Source organism: Trichosurus vulpecula, chromosome 3 (assembly GCF_011100635.1).
Source record: "Trichosurus vulpecula isolate mTriVul1 chromosome 3, mTriVul1.pri, whole genome shotgun sequence".
In the NCBI taxonomy this organism is placed as follows: domain Eukaryota; kingdom Metazoa; phylum Chordata; class Mammalia; order Diprotodontia; family Phalangeridae; genus Trichosurus; species Trichosurus vulpecula.
In genome coordinates, this window is record NC_050575.1 from 176,315,252 (window position 1) to 176,326,793 (window position 11,542).

Genomic DNA, 11,542 nt, shown 5'->3' on the forward strand with positions numbered 1-11,542 from the left:
ATCATCTGTAAAATGGGGGCAGGGGAAGTTGGACTAAATGATCTAATTATCCTCTGCTTTTAAAACCTATGATCAATGGATAGAGGTTGATAATCAGGGAAAACTTCCTAACATTTAGAGCTGTTTAACTGGGTTCTGTATTCCTGAAGTCTTCAAGCAGAGACAAGATGAACCTTTAGGGTACCATTATAATGAGAATTCCTTTTAGGTATGGATTGGTCTAGCTGGCCACTGAGGTTCCTTTCAATGGTCTTGCATAGACCAAAAAAAAAAAAAAGCCTATTTTCTCTCATGGCTAGACAGGGTGGGGGGAGGTAGATTCTACTTACAGATACTCAGGAGCAAGTAGGTGCCCCATCAGCCCATTGTGTCCTGTCGTTGTGGAATCATTTCAGTCGTGTCCTATTCTTGGTGACCCCATATGGGGTTTTCTTGGCAGAGATACTGTAGTGCTTTGCTATTTCCTTCTCCACCCCATTTTACAGGTGAGGAATTGAGGCAAACAAGGTTAAGTGACTTGCCCAGCGTCACACATCTTTCAAATCCTTGCGTAAGATTGATTTATCACTAGGCTCCCTTATACTTGTACACTTGTAAAGACAAGACTGAATATCTTAGTTTCTTCCTATGGGGACTGAGGATATTGCATCCTTTCCTTGATTTAACTGACCCAAACAGAGTGAGTGCTTCTAAGCTGGTCTCCTTCCTTGCTCTATGGGTTCATCTAATCTCAGCTGGAAGACCTTCAAGAATTCAGAACCCACACCACTTCCTGAGGCAGCCCATTCCAATTAGATAGCCCTAATTGTTAGGAAGTTTTTTTCTGGACATTAAACCTAAATTCGCCCATTTTCAACCTCTATGCCTCACCATAAGTTTTAGAACTAGAAGGTAATTAGATCATTTAGTGTCTGATATGTGTCTGGGGCCGGATTAGAACTCAGGAAGATGAGTCTTCCTGATTCCAAGCTCTATCCACTGCACCACCTAGGTGCCATGTTGTGTCCTGAGGCCAAAACTATTCGGTATTTGAGATACACAAATATCACCTGAAGCATTCGTCCTAGAAAAGGAAGTCAGTGCCTCAAAAAAATAATTGGAGAAAATGCATGAATTAGGTGAGTTTCAAGCAACAAGTTTTTCCTAGGTGCTATTTTGCTATATGCCAAGGCATTGCAATAAGCACTGGGGTCACAAAGACAAAAGTGCCCCTACGGAGCTTGTATTCTACTGGGGAAGAGACGGACACATATACACAATGCATAGGAGGCAGATAACAGGAAAGCACAGGTAGCTAACAGAGCAAGAAAAATGCCTTCTGCAGAAGGTAGGGCTTGGCACTGAATCCTGAAGAAAACATGAGACCAAGAGGTAGAGCAGGCATGATGGTTAGCCAGGGTAAAGGCACAGAGGTGGGAGAATGCAGAATAAGAAATCACGACTGGATCTTCAAGACTTTGGAGGGGAATGATGTATGATAAGATTGGAGAGAAGGAAGGTGCCAGGTTGTGCAGGACATTAAATGCCAAACAGTAGTTCATATTTGATCCTAAAGGTAACAGCAAGCTACTAGAGTTTATTAAGGTGCAATGACATAATCAGATGTATGTGTGCTGCAGAAAAACCACTTTGGAGGCAGTGTGGATGATGAATTGGTATAGGGGGAGACTTGAGGCAGAGAGATCAGATGGTCCAGGGAAGAGGTGATGAGGGCTGCAAGGAGATATTTAATAGTGAGAAGTCAGAGAAAAAAGGTTGTGCAAGTGAGAGGAAGGAGGTCAGAACAAGCTTAAATTTTAATAGGTCATTCAGAAGCAGCCATAGCAAATGTGGATCCACTGGGGGAGCATGGGGGTAGGGGTGGGGGGCTAAAGACCAGATTGGCTTATTCAGTTATCTTTTCAAATTCTTACTTAAGACTGACTTATCACCAGCCTCCACTTGTGAAGACGAGACTGGACATCTTAGTTTCTTCCTGTAAGGATTGAGTACGCTCCATCCTTTCCTTGATTTAACTGACACAAGCAAGGTAAGTACTTCCAAGCTGGAGACAGGGAGAGATTTCCCCCTTCCTTGCTCTACAGCTCTGGCCTTGGGACAATTTATGAGCAGTCTAGTTTACCACATTAGAACCTTATTATGCTGAGGAGAACTGAGGAGGGAAACAAGGCTCCTGAGGGAAATGCTTAGTCTCCTTTAACCTGAAATCATAGAATTTGGAGCTAGGAGGGATTTTAAGAATCATCTGGCTCAATTTTTTTATTTTATAGGAAAGAAGGAAAGAAGGAAGGAGGAAGGGAAGGAAGGAAAGAAGGAAAGAGGTGAGAAATGGGGAATGAAGGCAGGGAGGACGGAAGGAATAAAAGAAGGAAGGAGGGAGGGAGGAAGAAAGGAAGGAAGGGAGCACTAAGTGCCCACTAGGTGCCAAGCACTGTGCTAAATGCTTTACAAATATTATCTCATTTCAATAACCCCAGGAGGTAGGTGCTATCCTGCTGTTATCAAATCTATTTTACAATTGAGGAAACAAAGCTTAAATGACAGGATCACATGGCTAATAAAGTGCCTGAGGCTGGATCTGAACTCAGATCTTCTTGACTCCAGCTCCAGTATTCTATTTACTGTATTCTACTTAGCTGCTTCTTTCTTTCTTTATTTATCTATTCACTTATTTATTATATTATTATTTATGTAGATGGATTATATATACAAATAAATATAAATATATAAATATAGATTATATATTTATATAGATATACTATTTATAGATGAGGAAACTAAGTCTCAGAGAGGTCAAATCTCCTCCAGTCCTATAAGCATTAAGTAGAAAAACCAGAATTCACACCCCAAAATGACTTAAAATCCAGTGCATTTTGCACTAAGCCATGGTGTATGGAGGAATCTTAAGTTCTTTTTATTTTTTTATTGATTTTTTTTTTTTATTTTTCAACATGCATTTCCACAAGCTTTTGAGTTCCAAATTTTCTCGCCATCTCTCCCCTTCCCCCCACCCCAAGATGGCATGCATTCTGATTGCCCCTTCCCCCAGTCTGCCCTCCCTTCCATCACACCTCCCCCTTACTTTCTTTTGGGCAGGATAGATTTCTATACCCCATTGCCTGTATATCTTATTTTCCAGTTGCATGTAAAAACAATTTTTAACATTTGTTTTTAAAGAATCTTAAGTTCTATTAGTTCTATTCCTTCCTAAGTTCTATTAGGAGATTTTAAGGGTAGTTACCTATGTATTCCACCCTTCTGAAAAGTTATTTTGGAAAGGTTTCAGCTCCTCTCCTAGGACAAGAGACCTACCCAGGGTGATCTTAGGTTGAGGGTGGGGCACTAACTTTTTTATCAACTGCCCCAGTTAGGCGCTTTGGCTAGGGCTCCTGGGATCTGGGACCATGCAGGCCAAGGAGATACATACAACCTATATGACTTGAGAATTTAAAATCCAAAATTAAAAGGTCTGGATACCAATGATTTATTTAAATTCAGGTCCCACAACCCCATAATAAGGGGGGTGGGGAGACACTTTTAAACAGCCCTTTCAGCAGCGGTAGGATTAAACCCAGTGTTAGGCTTCTGTCGCTAAGGGTTTGGGTCTGGGCCTGCAGCATTCCCGTAACCATAGCAGTCAATTGTTTATTGGTGCTATGGAAGCCACAACTGTAGCTCTGTTTACTAAATGGAAGGAGGTCCCAATGGGAGGGTGAGTTACCTTCCTATCCCTGCAGGGGTAGGGGCTGAACAGTCAAGGCCCTGCCACCACCTGGCCTCAAAAGACCTGGCTAATAAACCTGGGATGAGAGCTTTGCCTAGCTCCCAGGGAGGCAGAGGGGAAACAGGGACCATTCAGTAACGGCACAGCAGTTGTTCTCTTATTTTCTTTCCCTACCATCTGAGCAGAGCTTAAGCTTCCTTTTCTCAGCAGTGAGGAGGAAGGGATGCATTGAACAGAATTCTGTTTAGAAATCAGCTCCCTAGGTCACAGACAACAAATCAGTTACCCTCAGTGACGCTCCATTTTCCCCAGGGTCCTGGACTAGACCTCATCTCTTCTTCCCAATGGCAGTCTTAAAAGAAGGGGTATGGGGCTCTCCACCCCGCCCATTGAACATATTTTCAGAATTTCTTGATGTATTGATCAGTTATGATGATTTTTTAAATCTTTAAGTAATATTGTTATATGGCTGTCTGGGGCATACTGAGGGAAATTATAGTGATACAAAAAACCAAAGATATCAGTTAAAATTTATTTTTTCCAAAAGAAAAGTAATGTAGTGATATAAAGCAAACTCAGAAAGAAACAGAGGTCACTAAACCATGTATAAGGATTCCTACAGCTGCAAATTGACTTAGAAATCCACATATTAACATTACCTATGTTCTTGTATTTTTATTTTATTTTATAAATTTTTATATTGTATATTTTATTTTCATATTATATTATATTATATATTTTATGAATTTATTTTATTTTGTATTTTATTGCTATTATATTATATTATTATTTTATTCAATTAATTAATTAATATTTATTAAAATATTATTATAGTTTATATTTTATTTTAATTTATTTTGTTAAATATTTCCCCATTACATTTTAAAACGGCTCAGGCATTTCTTGGGAGCAAGGATGGTTGTTTGACATGTCTGGTGTAAAGTATTGATTTTCTTTTTGGACCATTGACCCGTGAAACTATTAATATTAATGAACATAAATATTATAAGCAATAAAATTTGTGATTTCTTATGATGTGAACATTACTAGTAGTATTAGAACATTATTAGTTTTTATTATTTAGTTATGTTCGACTTTTTGCAACCCTATTTGGGGTTTTCTTGGCAAAGATATTGGAGTGGTTTGCTCTTTCCTTCTCCAGCTCATTTTAAAGGTGAGGAAACTCAGGTAAACAGGGTGAAGTGACTTGTCCAGGGTCACATAATAAGTGTCTGGGGGGCATTTGAAATCGGGTCTTCTTGACTCCAGTCCTGGTGCTCTAACCCGCTTTACAACCTAGCTGCCCCAGGTTCTTAGTTCTCAATATTAGAGGTCTCTTCCTCCCACAAGTAAACCTTAGACACATGACTAGACTTGCATTAAACAACCAGTGATATACAGGCAGAAGCTACCGTGCCTGTGCCCTGATGATAGAATCTCCGGAGCACTGATACTAAATGCCTCTTGGCCTAAGGAGGGCTGGTCTTCCTTTGCCTGGACCCCACCTCTCACAACAATAGAAAACGAAAGCTTCTTCCTCAAAATTGTACCTGCTCCCTACCCCGACATGGCAGCCGGGCAGTGAGTGCAGTGGGTAGTGTTGAGTCCAGAATCGGAAGACCTTAGTTCAAATCTGGCCTCAGACACTTACTAACTGCGTGACTCTGGGCAAGTCACTTAACCTTGTGTTTACCTCAATTCCTCATCTATAAAACGAGCTGGAGAAGAAAATAGCAAACCAGTTCAATATCTTTGCTAAGACAACCGGAAATGTGGTCACAAACAGTGGGACATGACTGAACTGCACACACACAACTGTGCATTTGGGAAAGTTGACTGCTCTGAATAGGAGTCAGAATGAAGAGCCCGCAGGGCCTGCCAGTGAATAGAGCTTCTCATTCCCTCTGCCAGCCTCACCCCCCATTCACCCCAGCACTCCTTGCCTTCCAGCTCCAGCAGGCTGGCTTCCCAGGGTTGAGCCCTCTGACACTCAATGACACATTTTCAGCTGGTGACCCGAGTGCCAATTTGGTAAGAAGCAGCTACAAGTCCCTAAGGCTTGGCATTGGGCCCTCTGCTGTTCTCCCTCTATATAGCAACTCGGACCAAGATAGCTGAGGAAACACCTTTAGCTGCTGAGGCAGCCTCTGTACCTCGAAGAATCATGGAATTTGCATGCCGTACTTGGCAGAGAGAGGAAAGGCCTCTCAGGTCCACGAGGACAATTGTCAGGGCTCAGGGCCATCCCTGAAGTATCTTCATACCAGGGCTCTGGTGTCCCTCCCAGCTACACACGTGCACACACACCCATTGCTATAATGACTCACGGAGGAGGCAACTTCCTGCTCTAGAGTTCATAAAGATCTAAGACTTGCAAGAGTTACATAATCAGTCCATAATCCCATAATGCCTCACCCCTATGCACAGCACACCTTTGCCCCAAGTAGTGAGACTTCTCCTCTTCCTTAGCACATACAGACTTTAGGTTGTACTTTGCCTTTAGGGCATGTCTTTTCCACCCTGATTGCTCATGGTAAACAGATAACTTCCTAGCTTCCCTTAAATATGTTGTGTCACCTCTTTCCACTCCCTCCTTTGAGGATAGTAACAATATAACAAATGTATGTGCACACATTTATATTCTCTTTCTCTCTTTTCTTTCTTTCTCTCTCCCTCCCTTCTTCCCTTTTCTTCTTCCTTCTCTCTTCTTCTCCTTCTTCTCTCTCTTTCCCTCCATCCCTCTCTCTATCCTTTCCTGCTCTCTCTCTCTGGCTCCAGTACACTCAGGGGTACACACACACACACACACACACACACACCCCTGAGCCAGTCATACTCAGTTGGAGGGCACAGCCCTGGTGAGGGGTGGGGATTGTGATTTTAAAGACACAAGAAGTTCTCATATCCCCCCCCAAAACCCCGTATCTTTGAACTGGTAAGACCCCTCTTAAAAGTAAAGATTTTGCCTGGGATAGGTATCTAGAGGTTAAACCATTGTTAGTTGTGAAGACCTTTATCAATACTTCAAGTATTGATTACAAGTTTATCCTAATTTAATGGGACTGAGTGTTCCTCTCTGACTCTTTCGATTGAGAATCTGAAATGTTTTACCCAGTCGAGTTGAAACCCTTCTGTCCTCACTCAAGGCTTGCCATAGTCTGGCTTTATCCCTCCAGTCCAAGGTCATTGCCCACTGCACTTCCTCCTGTAGATTATCTTGTCCCTTAGCTTCTGTGAGGCTGCTCACCCTTTAATGTTCTGCTGACCACTCCTTCTCCGTCTCTTTTGCTAGATCATCATTTGTTTACAACTCCTCCTCATGGAGGAGAGCCCCTCTGTCCCAGGCCTCATTTTTGTGCTCTCTTTTCTGCCTCTGTGAGCTCAATCCTGTAGGTTCAATTGTCATCTCCATGCACAATGATGCCGACAGCTCCCATTTCTCTCCTAAGCTTCAGTCCTGTATCATCAGCTGTCTGCTGGACATCCCAACCTAGCCATGTTGTAGGTACAGCCCACTCAACATGTCCAAATGCTTTCTCTTTCTCCTAAAACCTACTGCCCCCTGAACTGCCCTTTCTCTTTCTGTCCAAGACCCCACAATCCATCCATTCACCCATATTCCCAACCTCGGGGTTTTCCTCACTTCTTCACTCTCCCTTAACCCTTAATGTCCAGTCAGGTATCAGGCCTTGTCAATTCTACATTTCTTATGTAAATTTCTTATGAAAATCTCCATATCTCTATTCAGAAGGCCACCAACCTGGGGTTCAGACGATGATCACCTCAAGCTAGCTGGAGGGGCAGCTAGGTAGCACAGTGGCTAGACTGCTGGGCCTCAAGTCAAGGAGTTGTTCAGTTGTTTCAGATGTGTCTAACTCCTGGTAATCTCATTTTGGGTTTTATTGGCAAAGACACTGGGGTGTCCTTCTCCAGCTCATTTTACAGATGAGGAAACTCAGGCAAACAGGGTTAAGTGACTTGCTCAGGGTCACACAGCTAGTAAATGTCTGAGGTCGGATTTGAACTCAGGATGAGTCTTCTTGACTCCAGGCCCAGCACTCTATGCACTATGGTGCCACCTAGCTGTCCCAGGGAGGTAAGAAGACCTGAGTTCAAATCCAGCCTCAGCTACTTGCTAGCTGTGTGACCCCCGGGCAAGTCACTCAACCTCAGTTTCCTCATGGGCAAATTGAGATAACAGCATCCACCTCCCAAGGTTGAGGAGGAAGAGATAATCTACTAGAAGAAGTAAAGTGGGCAATGACCTTGGACTAGATGAATAAAGATTAGTTGAGATAATTATAAATCAATAAACACAGTGCCTAGCACACAGTAAGTGCTATATAAATGGTATAGCTATTATTATTAGCCAGGATTATTATAAGAACCTCCCAGTTGTTCTCCCACTCTCTACCACTCTGCAATTCGGTCTCTACACAGTTGCTGAGTTAATATTTCTAAAATCAAAGATTTTCGATGGCTCCCCATTTACTTCTAGCACAAAATACAAACTCTATAGCCTGGCATTTAAAGCCCTCCATAATCTGGTTTCTGCTGCTCTTCCTTGTATGTTCTACATTTCAGCCAAACAGGCTGGCTTGCTACTTGCTGGGCACGACTTTCTGTTTCCCACTTACAGGCCTTTGCCAAAGCTGTCTATCTGCTGCTGGAATGCTTTCTCTCCTCACTTGCATCCCTTGGAATTCTAGCTCCCTGCAAGGAACAGTTCAGGTGCATTCTCCCACAAGAGGCCCTTCCTGATGTGCCCAGGAGTTAGCGCCTCCCCATAGAATGGAAGCTTCTCAAGCACAAGAGTTCTTTCACTTTTATCCCTAGAGCTTAGCACAGAGCCTTGTCTGTAGTAGAGGGGGGAAACAAGCATTAATTAAGAGCCCACTCTGTGCCAGGCGCTTCGCAGCTCACTTTACAGAGATCTCAGTTGATTGCCTTTGGTAGGCGATTAATAAATGTTTGTTGAATGGAACACAATTCCTCTGCTCCAATCAGACAAATCCTTATGCTGCCACTCATGTCTCTTCCTTTGCTCAACATCCTTCGCATTCTCTCTGCCTCTTCAAATCCAACATAATCTTCTAGTTCAAATTCTGTCTCCTCCATGAAACTCTCACACATGACTCCAGCCCTCCCTGAACTCTCTCAACTCCTAGTGTCTCAATCTAGTCTCCGATTGCTCACATACTGTCTTGCCTTGCTCTCTGATTTTTTTTTTCTTTGTGAGTTACTTATACACAGAATTGGGCATGCTGGAGGTGCTCAATATAGAATAACTGGATGGAATTAACTAGGAAGTTTTGATGGTGAAGACAGTGGGTTGGCAAAATTCCAGCACAAAGGACGCGGTATGGGTAAGGCAAGGAAGGGCTCTGTCATTCAGGGATCTGGGCATGGGGGGAGAGGGGATGGAAAGGAGGATAACTGAAGACAAACTTGACTTTTCTCAAAGGAGAGAGACCCATGCATAGCTAGGTGAGACACACTCCATGCTACATGGGGAGGTTGGAGAGCTGTGGGCAGCCTCCTGCTCAGCCCTTTACCTGAGCAGAAGAAGAAGAGAGATCCATTCCTGTTTGACTGATCTGGAGCTGGTTCTTCATGGAATAGGGTCCCTTTCCCCGACTCAGGGGTGTGCTGGAGTTTGCTTGGACAGGCTCAACAGGGCTGACTGATACATTTTCAGAAATCAACAAACACTACAAATTAGGGCTTGATTTATTATTTTGTTCATTGTCTAAACTTAAGTGATACAGAGAATGTTAAAAATACAGATTAAACCTTAAAATGTGTTGTAGAGATATATGTATATATATATATGTGTGTGTGTGCGTGTATGTGTGTGTGTATATATATATATATATATATATATATATACACGTATATATACATTTGGTGGGGGAAAGCTGGTTGCAAAGCCAACAAACCCCAGTCTGAGGGTCATCTTTCAGTTCAGCTCCACATACTGCACACCAGGTACAAGGTTCCAATGCTGGACCCAACTGTGGAAAATTGAAAGAAGGTCCAGAGGAGAAAAGAAGAAGTAATTAAGGAACTTGAAACAAACTCACATATTTTTTTTAAAGCACCTTTTACATTTTTTGGTAGGGGGCCCCCTTTTTATCACCTCATTTTATTCTCATGATGTTCCAGCCTGGCAGACAGAGGGGCAATTCTTCTTCCATGTTATGAATGAGAACACAGGTGTGGAAGGTTTTCCTCTGACCACAAGCCCAGGGAGGTAGAATTCCCAGGCTCACTTGCTAAGACTTACAGCCATGGAATGCTGAAGGAACAAGATTGTTCAGAGAAAAGACAAAACCAGCCTCCAAAATCCTAATTTAAAGAGACAGGTGACCAGCAGCTAATCTTTGCTTCCTAGAATGGGACATATTGAGGTGTAGTGAAAGGAGAGAAGAGGAAAAGGTGAAACATAAGGAAGCCCTGATTTCAGGACCTGGTTTTCTAGACCTGTTGCTAAATTTGCTTTGGACTTGTATGTAGAATGGGGCCCTCTGGTGTTGGAGAAAGCCAGGAACTTGGAGCAATGTTAGCCACTCAAATTAGTGTCTGTGGGGTTGGAGGATCATGAGAAATGCCTTGGAGGCATCATTTTTTCTTCTTAGTGATTCCACACCACACATGATGATGAATGATCTTCTCAGGGCCAGAGCCTGGGTGTTAGCCAGCCCTTGCCAGCTCAGGGAAAGACTAAAGGTAGAGAAAGAACAACAGCATTACAGAATTTAGAGTTGGAAGGTAGCTGGGAGATCACCTAAGAATGGGTGCCTTATTTTACAGATGAAGAAACAAGTCTAGAGGTTAAGTGGCCCACCCAAAAGGATTGAATGAATGCTGCAGCAGGGCATAGGAATATCTTGACAATGATTGGATTATCTCCCTGATCCCTCCCCACCAAGGACCCTATCCAAACAGGCCCACTGACTTCCCTTTTGAACCAAACATACTGCTTCCCTCTAAGGACAGCCCATGTTAGGTACCAGCATAGTCTTTGATTGGCAAGACTTACAACAGATAGCTAGGTGGCTCAGTGGTCCTGGAGCCAGGAAGACCTGAGTTCAAACCCAGCCTCAGATACTGACTAGCTGTGTGACCTTGGGCAAGTCACTTAACCCCAGTTTTCCCATCTGTAAAATGGGGGTAATATTAACACCTACTTCCCAGGGTGGTTGTGAGGATCAAATAAGATGAGATTTGAAAAGCACTTAACACACTCTGCCTAGCACACAGTAAGTTCAATGTCAATGCTACCATTATCATTATTATTAGTACATCACCCAGAGGGACTACCCCAATAGGAAGGTCAGAGAATGTAAAGGTGGAGGGGGAAGCAAGGCCAGAGAAACCAAGAACGTAGCTGGGGAGATGAGGTAAATATCCACCTGAAGGAGAAATGGGGGATTCTTGAATGGGGGAGTAGGGAACTGAGCTCAGGAGGAACTGATGTGGGGTTTTGGAGGGGGTGTGGTTTTAGTCAGAGTGTGCTGAGCCAGGGTACAATGGTTGAGGGGGCCACTGGATTTGGGAATCAAGACCTGAGTCTGAATCTCAGCTCTGCTACTTACTACCTCTATAAAATGGAATGTCATTTCCTCTCTATAGACCATAGTCTTTGACAATGACTTGTCTTTGAAATCTCTTCCATCTCCAGATCCTAGGGTATATATTATAAAGAACGCTGGACTTTGTATCCAGAGAGATTTGGGTTTTAGTCCTGCCTCTGAGGGTAACTGTCATTATCTCTTTAAGCTTCAATCTCCCCTTCTATAAAATAATGATAATAAT